The sequence below is a fragment of the Coffea arabica genome, chromosome 5e (genome assembly GCF_036785885.1).
Source record: "Coffea arabica cultivar ET-39 chromosome 5e, Coffea Arabica ET-39 HiFi, whole genome shotgun sequence".
In the NCBI taxonomy this organism is placed as follows: Eukaryota; Viridiplantae; Streptophyta; class Magnoliopsida; order Gentianales; family Rubiaceae; genus Coffea; species Coffea arabica.
In genome coordinates this window covers 23,398,987-23,414,991 of record NC_092318.1, presented here as the reverse complement: position 1 = coordinate 23,414,991, position 16,005 = coordinate 23,398,987, and the positions used below count along the sequence as shown (strand labels likewise).

Genomic DNA, 16,005 nt, shown 5'->3' with positions numbered 1-16,005 from the left:
TGTCTTTTGTGGCTTGGTTGGATGATTGAAGTCCTGCGATTTTGTTGCTTAGATTATGGGTTTTGATGTTCGGCTGGATTTTTTTTTATGTGAGTAGAAGCTGCATGAAAATGATTGCGGTAGAAAATGGAAGTTTTTGAAGTTGTGAAAGTTTGTTGCAGAAAGCTTCTTCCTGCCTTTTTGCATGAAATTATTCAGTATTTCAGTAATTTCCTTCTATGTTTTGTTTGTTTGGATATCAAGTTTCGTATTGCGTGTTGTTTTAATGTCAAGTTGGAAAGATGGATGATGGATCTGAATTCGGTGCTTGAGGCTGAAACAAGAATACAGTAGTTCATTTGTTTTTGATTGCAGAAGCTCTCTTCACGTCAATTTGCATGCATTTGCAGGGGAAATGTTCTAAAATCCCATTCTTACCCCTTAATTTGTGTTTAATATTATTATGGCCCAAATAAATTGAAAGAACTAATCAATTTTACCCCTTCACCATATTGTTTTCCTTTGACATGCTTTAAAGTGATTATTGGACAGAATAGGCATGAGTTTTAGGATGAATTTGAAGGTTTTAAGAACTTTTTTCTAGATTTGTAGTTTTGATTTGATTTTTTTTGTGTGGAATTTTGGAAATTTTATTGTTTAATCGTAGCAGATTGGTCTTCATTTATTTATTTATTTTGATTTTATCATTTGATGGGTAGGTTTCACCTTAAGCCCTTAATCTTAATTTATTTCTTTTTGGACCCTTAATATTTGTAAAAAATAATAAATTGATCCCTCGAATTTCTTTAATTCTTTCAAATGGGTCCTTGTTTGTTTCAATTCGATGAATATGGGTTGTTTAGTTCATTTGAATGCTTTGATTGATTCAATTTCATGTTTATCTTCATTTCTTGTGATTATTTGTTAATTAAAGTGATGCCTTGACCTTTTCTTTGTTTTTGGAGGGTAAATAAGTAATTCGTGTTTTTAGGGTCCCGACTCAAAGGAGGTAAACTCTACCCCTTATTTTCTAATTTATTTGACTCTATGTGCCCTTATGTGATTTTATGTGTTTAATTGCATGATTTTTGAATATTTTATTTCACTTATTTATTTACTTTATTTGCTGCAATTTTGTATATTTATTTTAATTTAATTTGTAATTATTTGGGAAGGCAATTAAATGCCACAATTATAATAGTTAGGTATTATCTTTTAATTATTTATTTTATCTCCCCTTTTAGATTGTAGTAGCCCCCCCTCAATGTAATAGTTTGGGCTTTATTTGCTTTATTTGTTTTGTGTGTTTTTGCATGCCTATGTGCTATGTATTACCGCTTTCTTAGAGTCTTGCATCTAGATATCATGATTATGTGTTATGTGTTTATGTGATATTATGTGTTTACATGCTTTTTATTGGTTTTACATTATTAGTTAGTTATAGATTGACGTGTGATGTCACCACACTAGTCCAATGCTAGTTGTGGTCTATTTCCCGAATCCACACTAGTCCAATGCTAGTTGTGGCCCTTCTTCCGATTTCTCACTAGTCCAACGCTAGTGAGAACTCGTAGATATGGGTTAGTCTAACGCTAGACCCATAGGAACCCTTTGAGCGTTAGATCATGATTGTGTCATAAAAACACTTCATCTCATGCATATTTTTCACTTTTTAGGGTCTTTTTTATCATTTTTGCATTCCCCCTTGTATGTATATCCCTCATCCTATAACCTCCCCCCTTATATATACCTCCCTATCCCATGTATACATATCCCTTATTTATATTTTCCTTTATTAATCCTATGCGTGAGACATGACATTAGATTCGCATTTCATATAGAAAAATTAGAAATAGGTTAGTACATTTGCTTGATTAGATTAGGAAATACCCCTTGAATATGGGATATGGACGAGTTTGGCTTTCTAGCCTTAGCTCCTCGTATTCTCTCTATTAAAGGGAAAATTGAGTCACGAACATTAGTTCCTCGTACCCGACATGATGCATTCCTTTAGGATATGTATATTTGTATAATTATGATTATTTTTATTATTTTCCTTTTCTTAGAGTCTCACATTTTTGCATTGTTTGTGACTTCTTCGAAGAGTCTTCATTGGGCGTCACAATTAATGTGATTGGTGCCAAGTAAGCTTTGAAGAGATATTCTGACCCTCCGATACCCTCCTAGGTCTAGGGTTTGCATTCATGTAGTACATCCAAATGTGATAAATCTTTAGGTTAAAAATAAGAAAATCTTGAACTAAATCGCGCAACTAGCCTTGGCTAGGTTGAAAGGGTGCCTTGGATTTTATCCTTGCCTTCCCTTTCTTCAAATGTGACTCCCGAATCTTTTTCTCTGATTTTCGTAGACTTGGAGTCGTGTAAAAAGGGTTTTTCTACTTTTTCTTTAAAAATTCATTTTTAGGTGACTTGGTACACCTTAACTCTATACCAAGTGGCGACTCCGATTTTTATTTCAAAAACCCTTTTTAAACTATAATTTGGGCCCAAATCGTCGCATTACAAACTTCATTTAGGCCCTTTTCCTTTATTCATTTTCTAAAAACAAAACTCATTTTTCCAAAAAATCAAAAAATCCATCTTTCTAAACTCATTTATTTTTCTTATAAAAATGGGGCGCGACAATTTTCTCTTGGCTATTATTAGGGTTTCTTGGAGATTGAGAGTGTTATCCGGGAGGATACTTTGGACATTATTTTGCTTAAATAGGTGAGTGTTCTATATACGTTTTGTTTCTATGACTATGTAGATTGTTGTGACTATGTGATTATTTGTGAATATTTGATTAAATGTTAATTGTTTTTCTATGATTTCTCAAATGAACTTTCGCTAGGTGAGTGTGTACTTTATAGCACTCGACCTAAATAAATATGAAATTTTCGATGATTAAATGTTGAAATACTAGTTGCGCATGAATGTAAGCCTTTTGGCTGAATTGGGCCCTTGCCCTTGTTATCGATCGACTCGAGCCAGAAGCGGACTCGATCGGGTGATTTGGTGATCTGGGTGAACGTTTGGTATACTCGAGTATTACCTTGTTGTCGGGTGGAGTCCGGCCAACGTCCGGATGGGGGTGAAGAGCCTGGCCAACATCCAGGAGGAGGTGAATGATAATGAATGAACGAACGTCAAAAACGAGAGGTTTTACTTACAAAGATGCATTTTTTTTTAAATAATTGGAGGAATAAGGGAATGAAAGGGGAACGAACGAACGAATTGCTCCTTGTGAGCCTGTACCCTTTTAATGAATGTATTATCATTGCTTTATATTGGACATGTTTTTTTGGATTATTTGTCATTACATGAGTAATGTCCTTGTTTAATTACTTGTTTCTATGTATAGAACCTCACTGAGCTTTTAGCTCATTCCTTTAGTTTTGTTTTCCTTAACAGGAGACGGCGAGCAAGGACGAGAGCTCGGTAGAGACTAGCCTAGACTAGTTTCTTTGATTTTGTAATGGTTTTCGCCCTAGTGCTCGGCACGGCTGGATGTATGGTGAATTGAGAACCTTTGTATATTCGATGTTTGTACTCCCTTTTGAGATAGTAATGTACATAAGTTTTGCTTTAAGTTTTGGACGGTCGTTATATTTATTCTTGTGAGTTTATTCTGGTTTGGTTTGAGGATTGAAGTGAACGACTGAGTCCCGGTGAGAGCTGGGCAGGCGATCCGCTGACCCCTTTGGTTCGCCTTAGGGGGAGGTGGGGCTGTCACAGTTGGTATCAGAGCCTGCTTCGCGTGGTCTCTGCGCGGAGTGAGCTTGGGCTAAGTGATGAATAAGTATGAAGGACTAAGTGCTCGTTTGAGCATAAGCTATGAACCCTGAAGTGTTATAGGTCTTAAATCTTTCTCATAGTATCTGAGGACCATATATAGGTACGTCAGGTAGAAATTTCGAATGTAGATAGTTTACTCTTGGGACTGGCCAGCTCGAAATGTGAACTGTTTTATTTCGAATTCTCGTGCCCGAGTACTCTGGAGTTGAGGCGATGCTAGCTACTAGGTATTTGAGACTTATATTTTGGAACATGAACATGCTTTGTTCAGCTAGAATGAGTATAAGAGGTTAACGGACATCTAGTGAATAGGAAGTGATGTGAGAGATCGGACGGGGGCTATGTTAACCAAGTGTGAAACGGCTTGTCGTGTTATCTTCTTGTTTTGTCTTTGTACTGCTACCGTGTGTATTTGGCTTGTGGCATGGTAATATCCACATGTATAGTACTTGTTGCATTTGATCTTGTCTACTTGATATGTTTCTTTGTGAACTTGGTGCGGTAAATTTTGCCGTTCTAGTCAATTTACTTTGTTACATACTAAATCATTTTTGAAAAAAAAAAGAATGGAGGGGAGACGTAGTCGTGGACGTGGAGCTAGTCGTGGCCGTGGGTCTAGGCAAGCTCAAGAACCGAGAGAAGAAAGAGAAATAGTGGCCGAGCAAGAACATGGACCGAGGGTTGAGGCCGGAGATCAAATGGCGACGGCGATGCAACAAATGACAAATATCCTAGCACGACTGGTAGATCAACAAGGTCAAATGCCAGTGAATCAACCCCGGAATCCTGAGATAGGAGAGGATAGGGCTCTTGAGAGGTTCCAAAAGTTTCTACCTCCGAAATTTCAAGGAGGGCCTGATCCGGATATATCTGAGCAATGGTTGGAGGCAATGATTAATATCTTCGCGGCTTTGAATTACACGGAGCAAAGACAAGTAAATTTTGCTGTATTTCAATTCGAAGGATCAGGCCGCGCGTGGTGGAATGTAATTAGGGCCAAGTGGGAAAGAGAACAGACGGTATGGACATGGGCGAATTTTGTAAGGGAATTTAACGAAAAGTATCTCCCACCTTTGGTCTAATAAAGGAGAGAGGACGAATTTATTGGGTTGCGTCAGGGAACCCTGAGTGTGGCCGAATATGAGACCAAATTTACTAGACTGTCTAAATTCGCTTCTGAATTAGTGGTTACGGAGCGAAGGAGAATAAGATGATTTATACAAGGACTAAATTTGGAAATCCAGGAGGCATTAGGGGCGGTTCAAGTTAATACGTTTACAGAGGCTCTTGAGAAGGCTCAAAGAATTGAGGATGTGAAAGCCCGAGTAAAAGCCCTTCAAACGCGGAAAAGAGATACATCCAGCAGCATACCTGATGAATCCAGAGAAAAGATAATGCTCTCTAAAGTACAAAAAGTTAACCATTCACTTCGCCCACCTTGGACATTAAGAGCATTAGATGAAAGGTCTACGAAAGGAAGTCAGATCGGATCAAAGGACATTTCTCGAGAAGGTCAAACAGTAGCTCCTCGATTGGCTTGTGGATACTGTGGAAAGGCAAATCACACTGAAAATAATTGCTGGCGGAAAGGGGAAAAATGTTTGATTTGTGGGGATAGCAATCATCAACTTAGCAATTGTCCAAAGAAACAGCCACGAGAGGGTAGTACTCAACAAGTGGAAGGAACCAAACCGAAACAAACTAATGAAAGAGGAAACCGAACAAAAGTATCAGCACAGGTTTATGCCGTAGATCAGCAACAAGTTCCGGGGTCCTCTGAGGCAACAGAAGGAAAAAATTTCGAGGATTGTTTAATTTGATTAATGCCAGTTGGAATTTCGAGGACGAAATTTTTTGAAAGAGGGGAGATTGTGATACCCCGAAAATTAGGAGGTTGTTTGTAAAGAAAATACTAAAGTGTATTTCTTTGGGTTTGATTTAAAACCTTATTTTGTTTTAAAAGACTAGAAACCCTAAAAATTTTAATCAAAAACCCTAATTTACTTGTGACTAACCAGTTTTCTTAAATCACTCATATTTTAATTGAAACCCTAATTTTAATCACTGGAATTGTAAAATTCCTCACGTTTTTCTTAAAAATGCCTTTTATTTAGAAATTATTCATTTATTATGGCCCTAATACCCAATCATTCCTCAATAGGTGCAAATGAACCTAGGAAGTAGGGTTTCACTTTTCGTTTCCAAGTTAAGAGCGAATTAGGGTTTCACGTTTTCCCGTAGTATGATTATTCGGTACGTAGTGAGGATCAAATTTGATAGGTAAAAGTGACTTTTGGATGAGGGAATACTATATGACTAGAAGTGATAATAATAAGTTAGTGATTATAAGTTAAAAACCGTAGTATACGCGATTTAAGAGAAATCGCGTCAAACCGACGGGTATCGATCACTACCGATTGAATCCACCACTTGACCACCACTTTCTTATCACCACATACCCTTGATATTTTTGCAAAATATCCCCCGTCATACTCATCCATAAGGCAAAAATTTGTGGCCAAAAATGCAAGGGAAAGAAAGAGAAATTTGCATGGCTTTGGTGGTGTATGATGTATATATATGGTATATGATCTTGTGAAGGTGAAAGTAGTGGTAGTTTCAAGGTGTAAATATGAATTATGGCTTGAAATAACAAAAATTCCAGATTTCTGTAAAATTGTGGTTCAGTTCTGTCCGATTCTATTTCAGTATGTTAGAGGCTGAATTTGGCTTAGTACAAAACATGAAAGTTGTAGAGAATGATGGTTTATGGTTTCCTACAAAATTTCAACCAAATCGGAGCAATGTAGCCTATGAAAAGACCAAAATACCCTCACTACCCTAGGATGCATCTAGTGATCCGTTTTAGACAGTTCATCCAATTGACCGTGTCTATTCACTATGATCCGTGCTGATTTAGCCATTTTCCAAAACATTAAAGTTTGAGTACTTTGTCTTAGCTTTTCAACGCCTCCAAGAACGCCTTAAACGGACTTTGGTAGCTTGAGATATGGCCATTTGAAGGCAATACGGTTAACTGACCGGTTAGTTGGAAGTTGGTTCTGTGATTGGGGAATTTGACTGGGTTACACTGGAATTTGGACTAAGTGGTCTTCATCAAAATTTTAGGCCTTTGTGTTAGCTTCGAAATGGTATAAGTTTCATCCCAATTCGATAAGCGTAGCTTCGGTTGTGACCGTTACGGAAAAATATGTCAAATCTGTCTTTTGTTAGATCTCATTTCCGCACTTGTTGTTAACTTGATTTTGTACTCATATGACTTTGAGCCTATTGAGTGGCTATTGTGATGAATTTATATTGTGTATAACTTTGGGATTGGCTGAGGAAAATAATGAAGCCATAAATGGCTGGAAAAATTAGGTAAACACAAAGGGCGTGCTGCCCAAATTTACGCTCGAGAACTAGAGAACTATACTTGCAACTTGAATAAGGGTTAAGAGTGAATATCACTTGAACCATCTAGGATATTTGCATCTTCTTTTACCGAGGTATATAAGTAAGGACTTGGCCGAACTTATACCCCTGAGAAATAAAGTAATGACTACTCGGAATACGTTTTCTTTGTCACTTCGACTTAAATGGAGATTTCAAAGTTTTACGAGCAAGCATAAGTTTTACAAATATTTTACTCATAGCCTTTGGTTTAAATGTACTCTTTTCACTTCCAAAACTATACTTATACTTTGTACTAGTAGTTATTCGGATTTTCTTTGGTTCACTTAAACTTTGGAGGGGTTTAACTGTAATATTTTCTCTTGGCTATTATTAGGAGTTTCTTGGTGATTGAGAGTGTTATCCGGGAGGATACTTTGGACATTATTTTGCTTAAATAGGTGAGTGTTCTATATACGTTTTGTTTCTATGACTATGTAGATTGTTGTGACTATGTGATTATTTGTGAATATTTGATTAAATGTTAATTGTTTTTCTATGATTTCTCAAATGAACTTTCGCTAGGTGAGTATGTACCTTATCGCACTCGACCTAAATAAATATGAAATTTTCGATGATTAAATGTTGAAATACTAGTTGCGTATGAATGTAAGCCTTTTGGCTGAACTGGACCCTTGCCCTTGTTACCGATCGACTCGAGCTAGAAGCGGACTCGGTCGGGCGATTTGGTGACCTGGGTGAACGTTTGGTATACTCGAGTTGTGACAGCCCCACCTTCCCCTAAGGCGAACCAAAGGGGTTAGTGGACTGCCTGCCCAGCTCTCGCCAGGACTAACGGTTCGGTATAGAGCGATCTATTGCGTTCCGGAACTTACGAACGCGCGTAAACAAGTCAAAATGGCAAAATAAAAAAAATGAAACCGAAGTCGGCTATGAATAGTAACCAACCAGTCAGAACCCAACCAAATATCAAGCAAACATTCACATCGTGAAATTCAGCATTTACAAGCCAAAGTGGCATACAAAAGTATTCAAAAGTGGATACATGTCTGGTTTGCCAAATCAAAAGAGAAACGGTCCCAAGAATACATTTAGGGTTTCAATAAATGAGCTATACAAAAGATATGTCCAACTAGCTCAATTCGGCAACCAATTATCAATTGCAGTCCAAAAGTATTTATTTTCCTGTAAGGAAAACAAAAGGAATAGGGTGAGCTAATTGCCCAGTGAGATAATACTACTCAAGCAGCAAAGTTCATATAAGCATCAAGCTTTTCATTTCAATACATCAAAAGTAAACAAAGGCCCACATTAATGGTGGTGAGAAAAGGATACGGGCGGCTCTCAAGAGCCCTTTTCCTCGTTTGCATTCTTGATCGGCTTTCATTGACTCTCCGTCAATGTTTAAAAGTAACCAACCGTAGACTCCACTTACTTCCATTCCTTCCTCCCAACATACCCCTACCGGGCTCGAACTCCAAACACTTGCACTGTGGTATTACTCGAGTATACCGGAATCGAGAGTCTCGCATACTACAAGATTCCATATAACTTTCCCCAAGGCTCATTAATTGTCACGACCAAGCCCTCGCCGGCTCGATTCAATCAACTACCAATGGGGTTGAGCTCAATGGTAACAATCATGGTCGTTGGATACTCGTCCAAACGACACCAAGTCAAGAACTTTTCATTTCATGTAACATTTCAATAACATGAGAAATAAGTGAGAGTGATAAAGTACACCCTCACTTCAATCAATATCAATGGTACAATAAACATTTAACTCATCAAGTTCAAGTATCAAAGCCATATAGTAACACACAAGTGAGTAGTACACTCACCAAGCTCGAAAGTGATATTTCATGCACTTCCGTCAAAGGAACGTCGTGAACCACCGTCACGCCCTAAAATACGCAAACAAGTACAATGAGACTCGATAAAGAGTCATAAACCAAAGCCAAATATCACCAAAATAGGGTTCCATAAGTACACACAAGCAATAGAGGAAACCAGAAAAATCCGGAAATGGAACTAGCTTTAACCCTGAAAAAAATAGTTTTTGACGTCATTTTACGGTAATGGCACCAAAGGCACTACGATTATCAGATAAAGGTCCAAGACCCACCGTTTTGAAGCTAAGAGATAGGGCTACAATATTGAAGAAGTTCACTCAAACCATTTTCGAGTGTAACTAGGTCAAAAATGCAATCTACTACACCAGAACCGCAAAAACAGATTCACAGAACGCATTCTAGTGCAAACATCATAAATCAGCCTACCTAAGTCCAAATCCAGAAATTCCAAAGCCATCTGAAATCTAAGAAACAGGGATACATTTCATCAGAAGACCTCAACAACCAATTCGGAAGCATTCCTAACCAAAAATAACCAATTACAGAAGCAATTCCCAAATTCGGGTAAAACAAGGGCAGCAAGGGTAATTACGTCGTTTCTCAAGCTACGCTACTCCGATTGACCTAAAATTTTTCAGACACCTCTAAAATATCATTCCATACAACTTTCATGTTGTAACCCAATGCCAATTAGGCCTCTAACTATGAGCTACAAAACCGGGCAGAATGAAATTTCCAAGATCCCTAATTTTCCAGTTTTCTTCCAAAACAGAAATTGCTTGCAATTATCCACTTTTTCCACCTCCTATATCCCTTACATACCATTTCCAATCATCATACATGGCCACACAATCATATTCATATTAAAACAGAAAAATCCCCAATAATTACAAAAGTTCACCAATTCAACCAAAAATCACAATAAAATCCATAAAGTTGCATCTTATTCCACCACTAATCATAAATTAAGCATCATTAGAGGGAGGAGAGGGGTTCTTCGCAACTCACCTTAGAAACAAGAGAGAGAGAGCAGCTAGTCCTCTTAACTTTCCAAATAACTCCACACAACACCTCACTATCACTCCCTTAATGTTTTCTATGGAGCAAAACAAGATTCAATGGTGGATGTTTGGTAGATTGGAGCAAGATTGAAGCCAAAAACTTGAAGAGTTTTCTTTCTTTTGTTGCTTGAAGAGCTCGGCCAAGATGAAGGAGAAAATGGTGAATTTTTGGTATTTTTTTGATTTATTTGGTCAATGGTAAGAAAATGAATAGTAGTCATAAAGCAACCTCCACTCATAAGGTGACACTTGTCACTTATTTAATGCAAGTCTATCACTTTGTTTCCTCTCACACCAATCCAAATTGCAACCTCTACTTATCTCTTAACACCCGATAAATTAATTGTGTGAGGCCCCAGTCCGTCCGTAAGCTGAGATGAGGGTTATTCGTAAATCGGTGGGTTGGAATTCGGGTTTTAAGGCTAAGGAGTAGAACCCTAACCTCGGTTAAGGTTGAAAACCCTAGTTTATTTTATTAGAAAGTTTAAGTGGGTTTTTTTTTTCTTTATCGCCCGCCTTTTCTACATTTTTCTTTACTAGAACTTTCCCCAGATAATTCTTATGAGTAAATATAGGTTTTAGATGATTTTTCTAGTATCGGTTAGTTTTTACGAAATTAAGGATATATAACGGACGTGGGACCCGCTAGTGCGAAATGTTCGGAAAAATTCGGCCAATTAGGTTAAGTTCCGGACACTGGGTGAAATTTATCGGGTGTTAAGAGATAAGTAGAGGTTGTGATGTGATTGATGTGAGAGAGAAAAAGGATAGAGATGCTTTAAATGGAGTGACAAGTGTCACTATCTCATTGGTTGGACTTGTTGGACAACTATTCATTTTTTTGACTTTTTACCATTTAGTTAAAATATCTCAAAAACTTACCAAAAATTCACTCTTTCCTCCTCCCTCTTGGTCGGCCATCTTGAACAAAGAAGAAAGAAAACTCTTCCAATTTCTAGCTTCTATCTAGCTCAAATCTTCCAAAACAATCACATAAACTTGTTTCTACTCCATAAAATCTCTTCATTAGGTGTTATTTAGTAGTTTGGTGAAGTGTTTGGAGAAGCTAAGGTGTCAAGCAACTCTCTCTCTCTTGTTTTACTAGGTGAGTAATGAATGAACCTTCTCCTTCATCTAATGAAGCTTAATTGATGCCTAGTGATAGTTAAAGTGATGAATTTTGTGGTTATTTCTTGCTTTTGGATAAATTGATGAAGTTTTCAATTTATTGGTGATTTTTCTGGTTTCATATGATCATGATGGTGTGGCTATCTTTGATGATTGGAAATGATGTTTAATAACTCTAGTAGGTGTAAATGATTGATAATTGCAATCAATTTCTGTTTTGGAAGAAATTCTGGAAAATTAGGGTTCTTGGTTCTTCATTCTGTCCGAAATTTTTGGTCCTAGATAGAGGCCGAATTGGCCTTGGCTTAAAACATGAAAGTTTTAGGTATTGATGTTTTAAAGGTGTCTGTAAAATTTCAGGTCAAACGGATTAGCGTATTCTGAGTTATAGACAGAACACTCAGGCCTGTTTTAGACATTAGTTTGTGTACGTTTTGAATTTCAGCTTCTGACCGTGGGTTTTCTGTTTTGATCCCGTACGATCTGGGTGTCAACTCCTTCATAAGAAATCTAGATCTTGGTCTCAGCTTCGAAATGGTATAAAGTGCGTCGAAATCCGAGTTCCGTAGCTTCCGTTATGAACAAAACAAGATTGATCGTCAGAACTGCCTTGTATCTGGACAGTTCTGACGGGTACTTTGGCACTCAATTTTCGTTCTGTTCTGAGTGGATTCAGGTCTTGGCCAAAACATAAAAGTTTTAGCCTTATGTCTCAGCTTTCTAATGCCTTTGGAATTTCCTGATTTGGACTTGTGAGCTAGAAGTTATGGTCCAGTAAACAGACCCTGTCTGTCATTCCAAGTGCAAACTTCTGGTACCGTTTTCCATGATTTTGACTCGTGTTGATTCGGATCTAGTTTAAGGTGTCTTCATGAGAATCGTAGGCATTTCTCATAGCTTCGAAACGGTGTCTCGCTCACCTTGATCCGATATTCCTAGCCTAACCTTTGATCAAAACGGTTTGAGATGGCCGATTTGGCCGTTTCCGTTTGCCGTTCCGCGCGAGCGCGTGTGCCGATTTTTGCCGTTTTGCTTGTTTTGCATATGTTAGTAGCCGTTTGTGATATAATGTGGTAAAATCTTCTATTTCAGACAGTGGTGAGCTAGGCGGAGCCGGTGGGGCCCACTACTAGCGAACACGCGCGAAGCGATTTTGCTTTAGTACTACTTTTGGTATTTTGAGTAAGTATTCAGGCCGCTCTTGTGTGTTCGTTGCTTATGTGTTTCGATTTGTATGAAGAGGGTACCTAGGCGAGGGTGTACTTTATCGCACTCGACCTAGACCCTAATCTGCGCACCTATCTATACATGGCTTGTGTATATGAGCAATTTTGGAACTAAAACCCTTGAGCTTGTGGCTCAGGGTAACTTTTGAATAATTTTGTGAAATTTGTGAGTTTGGGGCTGATCTCAATACCTCAAGGGACTATTCGAGCCGGTTAGGGCTTGGTCGAAGTCAGTCCAACTTGGATTGAGGTCACCAAGTTTGTGAATCCGGTTCACCGAGTTGTGAACCAAGTTTGTGACCCGAGCTTGTGACTCAAGCTCAAGTTTGTGATTTCGTTCGCCCGGGCAAGTTTGTGAGGTGACTGGCCAGTGAGGGTGATAAGGTGTCCGGTGGGTGTACAAGTGAAGTTCTACGGACCTTATTTATGGTCGACGGAGTGTCGACAGGAGATCACGCATGGCAAATGACTTGGCTTTGAAGCCATATGTATCCTTATCATGTGATGTTATTTTTCTGCTTTTGCTTTACTCCTACTGTGTAAATGTGGTTACGTGAAATTTACGTTTTTACCCTTGTTTACTTACTAAGCTTCTAGCTTACCCCGTTTCCTTTGTTTTCTTTAGCAGGGGACGACGCGGGGAACTTTGGGACTCTGCCGTTAGTATAGTTAGGTCTCGTTTGTAATAGTTGGACAGTTAGGATTTTTGTTTTTGTTTTGGTGGTTTGTATAAGGACCCTCCTTAGGGTCTACCTTCTACTGGTTATTGTTATAGTATATTAGAGAGGTTTGACTTGATGCTTTTGAAGATGTAAATAGAACTTGTGGTGGTTGTATATATTATAGACAGTTCTCTTTTGGTTTACTATCATTTTATTAGTTTTGTGTTTCGAGTCCTGGCGCGAGCTAGGCAGGTGGCCCGCCGATACCCTTGGGTTCGCCCTTGGGAGAGGTGGGGTCGTCACAAATTGCAGTATCCAAAACTTAACCTAGTTGGCCGAATTTTTCCGAACTTTTCGCACTAGTGGGTCCCACGTCCGGAATACGCTCTTAATTTCTCAAAACCTATTCGATACTAGAAAAATCATCTAAAAACTATATCTGCTCCTTAAAAGGATCTAGAATTTTCCCTAATCACGAAAATGCAGAAAACAAGCCATGAAAGATAATAAAACCTAGAAAATGGGGAAAATTACGGGTTCTCACACTCTCTCCCCCTTAAAAGAATTTCGTCCTCGATATTTCTCACCTTGGTTCACAAACAGTTCAGGGTATTCCTTTTCCACCTCCCAGGTAACCTCCTCTATCCCATGATTTCTCCACTTTTCCCGAGCGAAAACAACTGCGACTAACTCCAGATCGTGGGTTAGATAGCTTTGTTCGTGGGGTTTCAATTTCCCGGAGGCAAACGATATCACATTCTGGTTTTGTGTCAACACACACCCCAACCTTCCCTCGAAGCATCAGGGTAAACAGTAAAACTGTCCTTACCTTTAGGCAAGGCCAAAAGAAGAGCCATGGTTAACCTTCGCATTAACTCCTGAACACTTTCCTCTCTCCTACCCAAACACTGCGATCCTTACAAACCATACCAGTGCTCAAACGATGTTGTCCCCATAGGAATACTACTTTCAGGTCGTAGGGTAGACGGGCAGGTTTGGTATCTATTCCGTCTATCAAAATTGGGGTTGACAATTGAATGAGTAACACCGGGATCTACTAGTATTTCCGCAGAAATATCATAATCGTACCTTCCTCAATTTCAGGAGAATCGGGGACCTGTTGTGGCTCCAGTGAATACACTCGAGCTGTCACCTTAGATTTGGTCCCTTCCACCTTTGCCGATTCGGAATTAGTCTTCGTCGATTGCTGACTCCCCTTTCCATCTCGTGATAGGACTGGACAAGTGGCGAGCTGATGGTTTGCACTTCCACAGCGCAAACATTTCCCCTCCTTCTTCTAGCAATTGTCCTCCGAGTGGTTTGACTTTCCGCAATACCCGCAGGGTCCGCGTACTGCAAAAGGCGAGCCTCCTTTCTGGCCTCTCCCCACTTGGCCGCCTCGTGACGGGCTCTCTTGTGACAGTCCCGACATCCTTTCTCCTCCAGTTCCTCGCCCAAACTTGGAAGGGGTACTCTCATCCCCCTGTCCAGAGCTGCTTCCAGGAAAACCCCGTTTCTTCGCCTGGAAGTTCCGTACTTGCACCCTGGCGCTCTCTACCCGTTGGGCCTTCTCAACGGCCTCGCTAAAAGCGTTAATCTGGGCCACCGCGAGGTCCTTCTGAATTTCTACGTTCAGGCCCTGGACAAATCGCCGTATTCTTCGTTGCTCGGTCATGATGAGGTCGGGCGCAAATTTGGATAGGCGGGTGAATTTGCTCTCGTACTCCACTACAGATTGAACCCCTTGGCGGAGTCGGATAAACTCATATTCCTTCTGCTCCTGGACTAGCGGAGGGAAAAATTCCGCGTTGAATTCTCTCATAAAATTCACCCAAGTCCTGGGCGTTTGTTCCCGTTCCCATTTTTGTCGAATGACGTTCCACCAGGAACGGGCCGCCCCTTCCAGCTGGAAAACGGCGAAAGTCACCTGCCGTTCTTCGGTGTAGTGCAGGGCAGCGAAAATGTCTACCATTTTCTCGAGCCACCTTTCGGCGACATCCGGACCGGGCCCCCCGATAAACTTCAGTGGTGCGAACTTCTGGAACCTCTCAAGTGCCCTATCGTCGCTTTCGACATGGTTGCCCGAGTTTCCAGGATTAGGGTTTGGATTTTGGCCTTGTTGCTGCACTACTTGTGCCAGCAGGTTGGTCATTTGCTGCATAGCGGCAGCTATCTATACATTGGGGTCCACTCTCGGTTCAGGATGGGGTCCAGAGGAGGTTCCCCCAGCACCCCGGTCTGGCGTAGGTTGCCTATTCCCGCGCCCACGCCCCCGTCCACTACGTGTGCCTTCCATAAATCTAAGTCGATCTAGGTCACAAAATAAATATACTGTTAAAGGGCACCTAACCCTCCTTTTCGTAGCACTAAACAGGAACAAGTAAACAAGAACAATTAACTAAACAACTCCCTCGTAGAGCATTTAAACACATAACACATATACAGAGAACACATAACAGGATCAACGATTATACAGAGCAGTCAGTCAGGTACATACAAAGTCATCCCATAAAACAAAAGGGTCCTCCAAAAGTACTATAGACAGACTAGGTCACGAGTACAAAAGAACTCACGAAAAGCTTTCCCTCCTCCCCAGGGCTCCGTCCAACATCTACGAGAACAACACCATCTATATCTTAATCAAGGTTAATCACGCTTAACCATACCCGAACAAACCACACGAAGTTCCATAGAATCGTCTTTCTAGTTCGCCCAATCCTTTCTAACCTAGGCTCTCATCTCTTTCGTATCCGGGAGCAAAAATCCCCTCTAACATAATTCACAACTCGAGCCGGCCGGTCCCAAGCGTAAATCATCCATATTAAAGATTCCTACCCGACATACTTATCTGTCGTCCTCAAGTTCCATGATAAAGATTTTTACAC

The 16,005-nt window shown here is 39.9% G+C and overlaps 1 long non-coding RNA gene across 1 annotated transcript; it reads left to right on the top strand.

Annotated features, from left to right (window-relative positions):
• Positions 1-874: 874 nt before the first annotated feature.
• On the top strand, positions 875-3,593 carry LOC140006223 (uncharacterized). The gene is made up of 2 exons (XR_011813858.1): positions 875-988; positions 3,393-3,593. It is a non-coding gene; the product is annotated as an uncharacterized lncRNA (long non-coding RNA).
• The last annotated feature ends 12,412 nt before the right edge of the window (positions 3,594-16,005 follow it).